General features: G+C 47.2%; 1 protein-coding gene across 9 annotated transcripts in view; it reads right to left on the bottom strand.

The window, feature by feature from the left end:
* Positions 1–678, bottom strand: part of LOC132508361 (UDP-N-acetylglucosamine--peptide N-acetylglucosaminyltransferase 110 kDa subunit-like) — a 162041-nt gene extending 161363 nt beyond the window's left edge. For 5 of the 9 annotated variants that reach the window (XR_009536552.1, XR_009536555.1, XR_009536553.1 and 2 more), the window contains exon 1: positions 470–678. The gene's annotated coding sequence lies outside the window, so the exon portion shown is untranslated. Of the gene's footprint in view, positions 1–386; positions 440–469 lie in introns of those variants that run through there. The other 4 variants (XR_009536550.1, XR_009536551.1, XM_060128500.1 and 1 more) reach the window with 4 other exon arrangements.
* Between the last annotated feature and the right edge of the window lie 12542 nt (positions 679–13220).

The raw sequence follows: 13220 nt of genomic DNA, 5'->3' as shown, positions 1-13220 counted from the left end.
CATACACAAAGATTCCAAACACAAGACAAGTGCTTTGCAAACAAAGTAACTAGAACCAGCTCAGGCTTCCCCGCGCCGGGTCCTACGTTCCACGGTCAGAACCACCAACTGTATCCCCCCGGGGAACAAGATGATTCAGAAAAGCTGGCGTCTTCAGAGAAGGGAGAAAACTTAGCCGGAAACAGAGGAGAAAACTTGCTCAGCTTCTTGCTGAGGTCTGAAATGATCCCAATAGAGTCCTTAAACCCCTCAGGTTTCCCCCATCAAGCACCCTCGCCTCCAACCTGGGCCACCCCAGATCTGACTATCAGACGACAGAAGTCTGCACACGCACGGAGAGCTGACCACCCCACGAGAGGAACCTACGCGCGGCCGCACCCACTCACCCGCCGCTCCCCGGGAGACGAGCCCGGGGTCCAAGTCCTGGGCGTGGCTGACTGACCCCTTTCCGGGCCCAGCTCCAGCTCACCTCGGCGCGGCCCGCCTGGGCGCCGCCATCTTGACCACGAAGGGGGCCTCGCGCCGGAGGCCCCTGAGCGGGCGCCCTGAGCGGAGCCGGAACGCCGGGGAGGCCCAGGTCGGCGCCTTACGTCCCCCGCGTGCCTGCGCCCCGTCCACGAGCGACGAGAGTCCCGGACGCAGCGCCCGACCCAGGCTTCCGCGGAACCGGCGCCCCGCGCAGCCCGCACCGCGGCTCAGGCGGTGCCGAGGGCGGCCCGGGCGGAAGAGCGGGCGCAGGGCAAGCGCTCGGTAACCTGGCAACGCGGAGCAACCCCGCGTCCCCGGCGAACCCCAGCCCTCTAGCGCGAGGAAGCACGGACCCCCGCACCCGCCGCCCAGCCCGCGCCGCCCCTCGGTCGCTCCGCCCGCCGCTGCCCGCTGGCTATGGTCTTTTAAATCCATGATACAACGTCTATATGTAACAAATCTGTTAAACCCTAAATGTTTATGATATTCAAGTAATCCATTATCTGAATTATTCTTGAAGATAAAACATCCAAAGACTTCTTAATTGTATGGGTATACATACATAAAATACACGTGGAGGTAACTTCAAATATAGTATGTGCCTGTCTCTATTCCTTCCCTCTCCGCTCTTTTAAAAAATGCCCCTTTAAAAATTGCCCACTCACCATCTGTTAGGTAAATTTGCTGAAACACAGTAAATGTGGAGACAGAAATTGTTATAGAGACTATTCCAAATGGCACTGACACCTGTATTTATGAAATTTTTAAAAGGGTAACTTAGAGTTGTTGTTGTTTTTTTAAAAAAATCCCACTATAGTAACACCACATCATCCTAGGTGCCCAGTTCTATCCAATTACATAAGATGGAGAAAGAGAGAGAGAGAGAGGAGAAAGAGAAAGAAGAAAGGAAGAAAACCAAGTACTTATGTATAAAATGTTGCTGCCGAAGTTTGAGATTATACTCAACCATCAATGAACAGAAGGAAAACACTTACAAATTTACAAATGTATTTCATTTATGGTATGAGGGACACAGGTTTAGATTTGCAACACGCTCCCACAAGGGTCAAATTGACCACTTTTTTCTATCTAGTTGCTCTTGAGAGAACAAAACAATTGAAACAGATGCCATTCAATTCCAAGTCTATAGCTTAGACCATGTCACTGCACATGAAATATTGTTCATTCAGAGTCAGCACACAGCAAGAGTAATTTATACTCTCAGAGTGTTTGCTCTCAAGTCAATAGCAGAGAAGCCTTGAATAAAAACGTTCCCATTACTTTCCATTGTAATAGATCTTACTTATAGCCCATGAAACAGTGGTCAGAGGAGATTTATTCTTTGGACACCATATTATATAATCTCTCCACTTTAAGCCATCCCCCACTCGGCGATTATTTTTTAAATATGTTACTCGTAGTCAATATTAATTTACATTTAATCTTTCTTAGCATTAGGAGAGTATTATTTTGTACAGGCTCAGAAACAAATCTCCCGAAATTCCTCCCTGATGCTCCCTTCAGGCTGAAAATGCATTGCAGGGTGGCTGCAGTGACTTAGTTCTAGTTGGCAGAGCCCTGGCCACACACTAATTTCATTAGCCTCAAACTCCTGGATTTGAAAGATCCACTGAATATGATTCCTGTCCTCTGACATGTCACTTACTAACCAATTCAGTGTGCATACAGAGGAGAGAAAGGACTTGCTCAGCTCTGGCCCACCGGCAGGCAGATGAGAATTCCCAGTCAGAGACACTGTTTACATCTGAGTGGTCATTCTTGCCCGGGTCCTCATTTTCAGGAAGGACCTTCAATCCAGGCTTTGCTGGCAGCTGCAGCATTTGTTACATCCATTACTAGCTCCTTGTTCCTTCCTGCCCCCCAGTGCTTAGCATCCCCCATTTCAGTCACTAAGTCTTCCTTCCCCCAGCCTAGAAGCTTACCTCACCATAAATTTTTATCTCAAATGATAGGTTTGGCACATTCCCCACAGCAACCCACAGGGACTGGGGAAAAGAAAACTCAAATCTCTGGAGAGCTAAGAATTCAACCATTTAGAGGAGTTTCTTTTATACAGGACAGTCTTCATTGAGCTGAACCCTGCAATCCCAGAGAAGATTCACCTACCCGTTCTTTTCCTCTTTCCCTAAAGTGACTGTGTCTTTGAACAAGGGGTCTGTGTTCCACTATTCTCTCTATTCATTTTGCAGGTTTACAGAGGCTGGGAAACTGGGGGCTGGACTTACATGCCAGGAGCTTCTAAGATCACACGCAAAAATAAGGCTACTGGAAGAGATTGTTGGAATCTATCTCTGTATATTTGAACATGGGCAGTGGTTAACCAGGATGCTCACACCAAGCTTATATCCAGCTTGCAGCACAAGCTACAAGTTGGTGCATCCCTCCTACTACCAGCCTCTTCTCAATAAATGCAGGTGAAAACTGGGGGCTCTTTTCCCTCAGCTGTTCAATCCAACATGAATAGCTGCAATTTGCAAATTAGAGGAAAATGACAGTGTTTTCTCTGAATGGTTTTGGTCCCAACGCACACTGCTAATGCTGGCATTCAGTTCCTTTCCTTCCCAGCCCAGGGAAGGGGGGAACTAACCATAAGGCAAGCGTTCTCTTTTCTTGCAAGTGCCTCAGATCCACACACCGGAGAAGGAATCAGCTCCCCCTGGAATCTTTTTCAGCAAACACAATCCTTCACCTAGTCTGCAAGCTCTCTCTTGACTTTAAGATTTCACTCTTTTTTCGACAGGCAGGCCCATCTGCAAGCTCCCAAGCTCCAAGTGAAGGCACCAAAATAAGTTTTTAAATGTCAAACAGCAAATGTGCCTTCAACCCCCAGAGCTCCAGTAAAAATACTGTGAGTTGCCCCTGTGGTTCTCAGGTGACCTCTGGCCTCATCCTCCCTGCAGCGCTGCCTCCTCAGGTTCTCTAGTTTAAGCTCAGAGGTAAAGGAAGTGCTTCTGGGTTTTGCTTCCGACAACCCAGGCTCTTCCTGAAAGCATTACCTCAAAGTGAAGGCTGCCCAGAAGCACTTTTGGCCTTGCAAACATCTAGAGGTGGCATACTCAACAGGTGCTAGGGATGCTCAGAGGCTCAGAGGGGCCATACCAGGCTGCAGCTTTAGACAGGCACCCCTCCTTCTGGCACAAACACAAACTTCATACCCCTGGGTGCTGATGTAGTGACAGCTTGAATCTCACAAGGAGTCCCCTCCAGAAACCCAACATGCTTCAGGAAAGGCACTTGAGAGGGAGCCGACTTTTTAGCTACGGGGAGCATAAGGGTCAGCCAGAACATCTGGAGAAGGGACTAACTGAGCTTGGGTCCTACCAGGCAGGGAGAGAGCTGTGCATTAGGAAAGGATCACTTCAAGACAGAGATGAACAAAAAACCTGGAGATAGGGGTAGAGAAGGAAAAGAGAGGCAGAAATTGAAAGGGAGAACATAAAAACAGAGAGACAAAAAAAAAAAAGCAGGGAGAAAGAGACACAAGGAGAGAGACACACAGGAAGAAAGACAGCGAAACAAGAGAACCCATAGTCACGCAGACCCTGAAACTCAATTTCTTCATCCAGAAGCCATCCATCTATACCCAGGGCGGCACAGGAGCCGTGGGGCCGAGGCTGCGGGAGCAGGCCGTGAGAGAGCACTGCAGCACCGCCCACCGTTCAGCGGGCCCGATCCGCCGTCCTCGCATCTTCCGCCGTTGCCCGCCTGCACCCGGAGCTAGAGGACCGCCCGGCCTTGCTCAGCGCACCCTACTGCCTCCCTCCAGGCGCCTTCTTGTCTGGCTCTGAGAATCGTCCTCAAAACCCAGGACTGGGGTTGGGGGCTGCGTTAGGGAGGTCGTGGGAAAGGATGGGCACAGGGTGGGTGCAGAAAAAGCGACTGTGTCTCGCAGTTAGCATGAGCTCACCTCCGGGCTCTGAGCTGGCAGGAGTAGAAAGCTGATCGCCCGGCTCCTGCCAGTGGCCGGATCGCAAAGGCAGTTTAGACGGTGCAAACAACTGCCCAGAGCAAATCACCTGGGGGCACGTCTGCGGGTGGCTTCTCCCCGCTTGAGGACAGTCCCCACGCCTTCCGCCCCATGCCCTCGCAGAGATAGGTGACAGGTCGGGAAATCCAACCCGAGCGAAATGGGCAATTCACGTCCAAATGTAGGTGAAGACCTAGCCTTCGGTTTAAGAACTGCCTCCCTAAGCTCTTCTCGAAATTTTCCAAGGCAGCTGCAGCTTGTCGGGCGGCTTGGGGCAGGGAAGCTGGGGAGTTGAGAAATGCCTAGTTTCTAGGCGTCTTCTCATCTTTCATATTCCTTGCGCCTAAGTGGCTCTCACAGGAGCCCGGCACTTTTACAAGCCTGTTTTGGAACCATATTTCACTCGAATGCAAACCCATTTAAATCATCGCCTTGTTTTTCGGAGACTGTTTCTTGTCAATGGGGCCATAAATCCAGAATGTCAAGCCGGATGGAGTGGAGCGCGGACAGGAGAGAGATGGAAGGGAAAGGAATCAAGCAGGGCAAGTACCTCCTCGGGTGAGGTGGGAGGGATTCGGCAGGATCTCCAGGGTGGAAATGAGCGAAGGCTGACCAGACCCCGCACCCCTGGAGTCCAAGCCAGCCTTCAGGATAAAGAGCGCGGGGAGCTACGGCGCGCTCTGCCCCGGAGGGAGCGCCCCCCTACCTGGAAAAGCCTCAGGATGTTGGCTACCATGATGGAGACCGAACTCCCCGAAGCCCCAATCACTCCAACTACTTTCTCGGGCTTGACGAAAACCGGAGGCTCGCCGTTGGTGCAGCGCACTTCGGAGGTGTCCTTCTGGATGAGCGCCTGGACGAAAGTGAGCGACTGTTCGAGCGCATAAGTGTCCCTGGAACAAGTGTCCAGGATCCGCGCTCCCAGCGTCACGTTGGGCAGCAGGTTGGGATCGCTGTTGATCTGGTCCAGGGCGTAGAGCATCGCTTCCAGCCTGTGGATCCCGTTCTCCCTCTTGATGTCGCCGCAGGGCACTCCGCTGGGACCCTTCGCGTGCACCGGGAACAGCCCCCCGAGGGTGACGTCCCCCTCGATCCGAATGGAGTGCGGGGCGTACATCTCCTGGCCGCGCGCCGCCGCCGCCAGCGCGCACAGAAGCACCTCCAGCACGCAGCAGGGAAACGTCACCAAAGTCAGGGCGCGGAGCAGCTTCCCCAGCTGGACCTTGCTGCTCCCGCGGCTGCGGTGGTGGCGGCGGCACTCGAGGGGACGGTGGCGGGCTCGCCGGAGTCCTGGCCCCTTGGGGTGAGCTCCTCCGGGGAAGCCCAGGGTCTCCTGCGGGCGAGGAGGGTAGGGGCGCCCGGGGAAGGGCAGCCGGCGAGGGTGGGGGGTCCCGCGGCGCCTGCCAGCTTGGGGCGCCGTGCGCTCTTGGGTTCCCCGGCCAGCGCGCCGCGCTCGAGCTCGCGCTCGGTGGCTTGCACCTCGAGCTCTCCAACAGCCCAGCACTGGGGAGAGAGCGAGGATGGCTATCGCTTTAAATGCGCGTTCGGCTCCCTCTCCTCCTCCGCCCACTCCCTCCCACCCTCGCCCGCTTTCAGGCTCTCCCCACCCTTCCCAGCGCCCACCCTCCCCACGGTTTTGCATCATCACGCAGGGAGGGGCTGCGTGCTGAGGTAAGGGGGGAGGGAATGGGTGGGCGGCTGTGGGGGGGGGGAGTACCTCCGATTCGGAGTTTCGAGGTCCCCAGGGAATCTGGGGATTGCAGGTCGCAGGCGAAGGCTGAGCTCCTGCTTCGGTCTCACTGTAGAAGCCGCTCGCTCGCCCGCCTGCACCCACACGCACATTCTAGGCACAGGGTGGCATCAGCCCCGGACAGGGCGGTTCTAGCTGGGGCTGACTGCTTCCAACCCTGAGGTCCGGAGCCGGGACTGTCAGCGCCGGGAGAATGCGAGGTAGTGGAAGGTGATGCCGCCAAGCATGAAGGGTAGTAGGGAGACCCCAGTCTGTACTGCTAATTCGTCTGTGCCAGTTTTTCCTAAGAAAAACACACATACACACAGGAGGCTGATTGATGACCTAAAGAACCTTTACGCAGAGACTTCCCCGGGGCCAGGCACTGGGCTAGCCTGTAGGGAACGACGCCAACAAGAAATGCTGGGAATGGAAATGCATCTTTGGTCTTCAGGGGTTACTGTGGCCGGAGCCGGATGAAGTAACCCTGGTCTCTAGTAAATCTGTGGCGGATTCGCTCCTTTTCTTCCTTTCATCGCAAGAGATGGAACAACTGAGAACTCTGCAGAGCGCACTTTCTTCTCTGGCGCTGACAGGTGTAAGGCTCCCTCCTGCCCATTTCCAGAGATGCTTTTGGGCTGATGTCAGGTTTCCTCGGGCAGGAAATAGCAAGAAAGAGGTGGCAGTAGGAGGAGCAGACAGAAATCTCCCCATCGATCCAGTGATCCAGTGATCCATTCTTCTTTTTTTTTTTTTCTGGCTGAAGATTTGGGGGGTTTGGGGAGTGGAATCAGGATGCCAGAGCAGGTTGTAGTGCAGTTAGGAAGCTGTTTTTCAAAGGTGTCCCCTCCTGCAGGTCCAGCCCAAACTTGGCCCATTAAAGCAACAAGTGGCCCTAGTTCCTACACAAGGAAGGGCAATGTATCTGCCCTTGGTGCCCACGTGTACTGCTTATGGTGGTCTCTACTCTTGCTGAGCCTTTCTGTTGGAGTGCAGCGAAACTGTCTTATACAGAATTGAGGGCGCAGAGAAAACCAAAACAAGACTATACTTTCTGTTGTAATGTTAGTGTACTAAAGAAAAATGTCCTTGCACATAAACAAAACAACACACACACACCGCTGAAAAGTCAGAAGTTGGGAAGTTGGTTGTCTCTTCCACCAACCACCTGTCTGACCTTGGCACTTCTGTTCCTGTGCCTGAGTTTTACTTTGCCCATCTGTAAAATGATGAAACTGAATTGAATGTTTTACATGTTAACTTTTAACTTTCAAATCCTCTGTTGAAATAGGTCATGCACCTTTCGCCATGGTGTTCTTTTTAGACCAATATCCTTTGTTGCTTTATGTGTAGGGCACCTGTTTTTTGATACCCAAACAACACTTCAAACATTTCCTGGTACAGAGGATTTTATTTTTTTTCTTGTTGACCACCCATTTATCTTCCTTCTAGGGAGAGTCCAGTCCATCATTTTCTTTTCAGACATGCCCCTCCTCCAGGTTTCAATACTTAAGGTTTGAGGAGGAAAAAAACTTCTGGCTACAGTGTTCAAGGAAGGGAATAGAGGCTAACAAGAGTTATGCAGGGCTAATCCCTGGACTTCTGCTGGAGTAAAGAGGTTGATGACATAGGGTTACCACTGTCCAATAGACAATCCGTGCCGGAGTTAAAAGAAAAAGGAGCCTCCTTCCTCGAAATGCTTTATGTATATCTTTTGGACAATGTTACACTATTTGATTTTGTAAAAACATACCATTTTACTGCCATCTTCAAGAAAAGTGATGTAAAAACTATGCGAAGCTACCCCTGTATACAATGTGATCATCCATCACTCATAGATGTGATGCCCTGCTATATAAGTGCACACCTTGTGCAACCTGATGCTGTGATGCGCCCGCCCCTTCCAGCCAGCCCTGGAGCTGCGAGCGTATAAGCCCGCAGCTGTGCCAGAAGCTCCCACATGAACAGGGAAATATTTGGATCCCATAATGAGAAATACCAGAGAGGAGAAAAGGCAGAGAGAAGAAGGGGTGGGGAAGAGAGAAAGGGGCCTGGTTAGAACATGTGAACTCCTGGATCCACATGTGCCTGAAAGATTGCCTCTTTCTTTTCAATTATATAGTATTTTATTTCTGTTGTTTGAAATCAAAATATCCTCTTGTAACTCACCTATTCTGCTATTCAATACATTGGATCAAAAAGGCTGGAACAAGTGAAATAGATATCCTGGTATGGCAGCATTAGCTAATTTGGAAAGGGGGAAAAAAGCAAAGCAATAGAAAGGCATCCTTGGGAACACAAATACTGTGATCCTAGTATTTAGGCATCAGTACCTGAGGCTATATTTGATAGAGACTGTATCCTTATTTAGTTTTTAATTTAAGGCTATTTAGTAGGCACTTGGTGCCAAAAAATATATTTGAAGAGCTGTGTTACAAGTAATAACACTTGATTTTTCACCTGCCCATGTGAAGATCTATGTTCTCCTCTTCCATTTCCAGGTCACAGCTTGCAATTGCTCAACAAATAGTTCTTGGCTGACTGTTGAATGTTGCCTTATTCTGTGTTCTCTCTTTGCTCTCCTCATTCTCCCCAAACATCTGGCAGCAATCATTATCTTCTTTTTGTTGCAGTCATCTGTGTGCATGTTTTATTTCCCTTGCTAAGCTGGAAGATCCTTGAGGGTAAGGGGCTAGGTATTATAAGGGGCTAGGTATTATTTATCTTTTTACCTCGGACAATGTTCAGAATGGTGTTTTGTACCTAGGAAGCACTCATGTGTTGAATGAATCAGAATTGGTTTGCCATTCCCCACTGCCTTTATCTCACAATAACAGAAACATAAAGTGGGCAGAGCAGAAACGACGGCAAATAAATTGTCCTCTTAGTCGCAGAATGCAGTTTCTAGAACTTAAAGAATAATTAGTAGATTTTGAAATAATTTTGTTTTACAAAAATTTCGTAAGATTGAAATACTCTAACCTTAAAGCTCTCGATCAACTCTAAAGGAGGGCTTTAATTGGCTCTTCCTGAGTCAAGTGTTTATTCCTGGGCCGATAACTGGGGCCATTGTCATAATAGAAAGTGTGATTTGTTACCAGAGAAAGAGGAAAGTGACGCTGGGCTTGCAAGATATTTATATCTTCAGCCAGAGTGCATAGGATCTGGAACTTAATTGGTGACACAGTATTTGTTTGAGATTATATGAATGAAAAATCTTTGTGTAAGAGTGATTAATCTAAAACTTGGCAAGTCATTGTCCTAGTGTCATATTAAATTGCAGGAGAATCTAGTTTTAGGCACAAAGATCATAAATATAAAATGTGTTCCCAGGTTTGGTTCTGTGTAGTCAGTAATCTATACTCACCCACTCATTAGTAAAAATGAAAGTTAAGGACTCAGTCCTAATTTATATGTTTAGCATTGTATTTTGCTAACAATCTCAGTTTTATTTTCTTTATTCTCCCCTGTCCATCATCTTCTGCAGAAAATAATGTCTCCACTTTCAATTCCCTGTCTATTTAAATCCAATTTGTAATTTATAAAGTTGTCCTCCTTAAGGGCTGCTGCTTCTGCCACAGTAATGTACTCTGGCCATTATTATACTCTTCCATCTTTCATGTAGGTCTCCATCCATAGGTTTTGTTTTCATAGCATTTTTTGTTTTGGCGGTACGCGGGCCTCTCACTGTTGTGGCCCCTCCCAATGCGGAACACAGGCTCCGTACGCGCAGGCTCAGCGTCCATGGCTCACGGGCCCAGCCGCTCCGCGGCATGTGGCATCTTCCCGGACTGGGGCACGAACCCGTGTCCCCTGCATCGGCAGGGGCACTTTCAACCACTGCGCCACCAGGGAAGCCCTATACTTATGATTTTATATTTGCTTATTTACTTTTGTCTCCCCCCTCAGCTCAAGAGAGACTATATTCATCTGTGTTAATCACTGCTGTGTTTCCTGAACATGCCTATAAATCATACTGAAGAATGGTGCCTGAAATTTGGTAAGGGATCAATCAATTTTCTTGGCTGGATGAAGAAATGTGTTCATAAATTAATGAACAGATCTTCGGGGCTTCTGACTTGAGGACTAATGGGAAGAGGATGGCAAATTGTTGGGACAGGGTACTGCAAGAAGTAGTATTTGGAGTACTCTGATAGCTATCCTAACAGATAAGATTGTGTTCATTTAAGTAGTTCTAATGAGAGAGCTGGGAACTAGGGACACACAGCATTAAGGTTTTTATAATGCATTCTGTAGAGTTCTTTTTAAGTCTGTACAAATATCATTGAAAATATATGCATACATATACACCTCTGTTACTTTACTCAGCGCTTTACGAGAGTCCCTCAAGGAAGGGGTAGTAGCAACTCTCAGTATCCTTCCTTTATGATGAGCTTAATTTATTCAAAGTTACATCATAATTTATTTGTAACTGTGAAACTAGACTTAGTTATTGAATAGACCCTCCCTAGAAATGTATGACATTAATAAAACCAACAAAACTTTGTTCAGTTTCCAATGATAGACACACTACAGACTCAGTTATGGGCCATCCAGTTTAATGAAGGAAAGAAGTGATTGAACAAATATAGAGCAAACAGAATATGAAGTTTTATCCTCCATTAATATTAGTAACGGATAGTGTGGGCTCCAATGCCTTCAAGATAGCTTGAGACCATCATCTCTGTGTCATGGGCAGGGGGATGTTCAGCCAGGATGTCTTTCACTGTCACTGAGAAAAATTTCCATAAGATATAATGATACCTACTGAAACTGATATGGGGCATTCGGGTAATAAGGAATCCATTAGCATATTTTTCCGGAAGCTTTGACTACAAAACGAAGACAGTAGATTTGGACACTTTCAGCCATGAATTTGTTTGGATATTCATCTTTATGCCTAATGAAATAAGCTTATTTCATCTCTGCAGCTTCCCATACCATTTTCCCACCTCTGTTTTATGTTTGGAAAGACTTTTAGAAATTGAAAGTCAAGTTAAAAAGTGAGTGACAACTTAAATGATATACGGAATATTTTGCTGACTTACAAGAGCATGCAGAATTAAATATGACCCAGTTCAAATGTTTATTTTAACGTGTATGTTGAGGTGGCGTTTTCAAGGTGCCAGAAAATGAGAATTCACCTTCCAGTGTGTGTTACCAGTTCTGTTCATTGCACAGAATCATCTTCATAAAACATACTGTTTTCTAAGTACCTGGTATATATCTCAATTAGTTTGAAGAATTTCTCAGATACCTCTTAATATGTAGTGCTCCAATTCCAATCTTGCCATGTCCTGTACCAGTGACACAGCACACAGGAGTTTTATTTCTCTTTATTTCTCTGGGTTGTTCAGAACCCAATGAAAGAACAATGGAATGGGATCCAAGAGATCAGGGTTCTTGTCCCAGTTTTACCATAAAATAATTGTGTCCTCTTGGGAAAATTATAGTCATTCTAGGTCCCTTTTCTTTACTTTGACAGAGCTGCACTAGATGACCCCAAATAATATAGCACTCTTGCAGTAGTCGCTTAGATGTTATTGGTATTCTGAAACAAATGAAGACAATGACACATGGAGCTGTGCAACATCTCTGTAACTCTGTTGTCTTAGAGTTGCCTCCATTTTACAGATGATAAGATGACTGTGCATAGAAGTAGATTTTTGGAACCAGCGGTTCCAAAGTAAGTGGAGGTAAACCGCAAATTTCCTTCCTTCCTGAAGCTCACTTAGCCAAAACATAGGCTTCTGAATATTAAGCTGTAAAGCATATTATCAGTACATTTTAAAAGAAGCTATTCTTGTAGGATTTCCAATTAATAGCAGGAGGTTTTGAAATTCTTAAAAGATCATCTAATTTTGTGAGATTTACAGCTCTATTTTCCTGTCAAGCAAGTTGTATTAGTGCCAGACAGTCATCTGAGCTTCTGGATGCTTCTCTGAACCTCTTGAAGTTTTCTTCTTGCTATCTGAAATTCATGCCAGATAAGCCTTTTTCTAGAGCGTATGTACAGACTTGTGTATTTTTATATAGGAAAGCGAGGCAGTGAGTCAAGTCGGGGGTTAAGCCCTCATTCTCAGAGTGGTATTGAGCTCCTGGTGAAATATAATCATCATTTCCTCAGAATCGAAAAGCAGTTATCTCAGGTGTATAATCCCATTAACTATTTATACATTTACGTATGATACATGGATTTATTGTACCTACGAGGTGTGTTCTCTTTGGGAAGTACAAAGCTCTTAGAGACATAGGTTGTTCATTTTTTGCTTTCCCACAAATACTGTGACCCTTTGAGCAGGAAGGTCTATATTTTACTAACATCTAGAACCAGCAGTTAACACGGTGTCTAAGATGTAGTCAATAAATATGAAATAGATAAATGAACACATTTTTATGTAAGGGCCAGGACATGGACAAATAGAAATTTTTCATTTTCAGTCACAAAGCAACAACAGACATAAAAATGATACAGACAACAAGTGCTACGGTCATTCAAAGAAGGCATAGAATAGATAGAAGGATCTCCTCTATGGCACAGGGAACTATACTCAATATTTTGTAATAACATCTGTATGGGGCACCTGCTCCACACCAGGCCCTATGACAGGTGCTTACATACTTTCCCTCTCCCCCATCCTATGGGGAAAGTACCTCTGCTATAGATTTAACATTTGCCTCCCCCAAAATTCATATGTTGAAATCCTAACCCCCAAAGTGATGGTATCAGGAGGTGTGGCATTTGGGAGGTGATAAGGTCATGAGGGTAGAGCCCTCATGAACAAAATTAGTGCCCTCATAAAAGAGACCCCGCAGAGGTCCCTCGACCTTTCTGCCATGGGAGGTTACAGAGAAAACACGCCAACTGTGACCCAGGAAGAGGATACTCACCGGACTGTGAATCTGCTCGCACCCTGATCTTAGACTTCCAACCTCCAGAACTATGAGAAATAAATTTCTGTTGTTCATAAGCTACCCAGGCTCTGGTATTTTGTTATAGCAGCCCAAATGGATTACGATCACCTCTGTCCTTAG

The sequence above is a fragment of the Lagenorhynchus albirostris genome, chromosome 17 (genome assembly GCF_949774975.1).
Source record: "Lagenorhynchus albirostris chromosome 17, mLagAlb1.1, whole genome shotgun sequence".
NCBI classification, from domain to species: Eukaryota; Metazoa; Chordata; class Mammalia; order Artiodactyla; family Delphinidae; genus Lagenorhynchus; species Lagenorhynchus albirostris.
The sequence above is the reverse complement of the archived record's forward strand: the minus strand, read 5'-3'. Positions and strand labels throughout refer to the sequence as shown.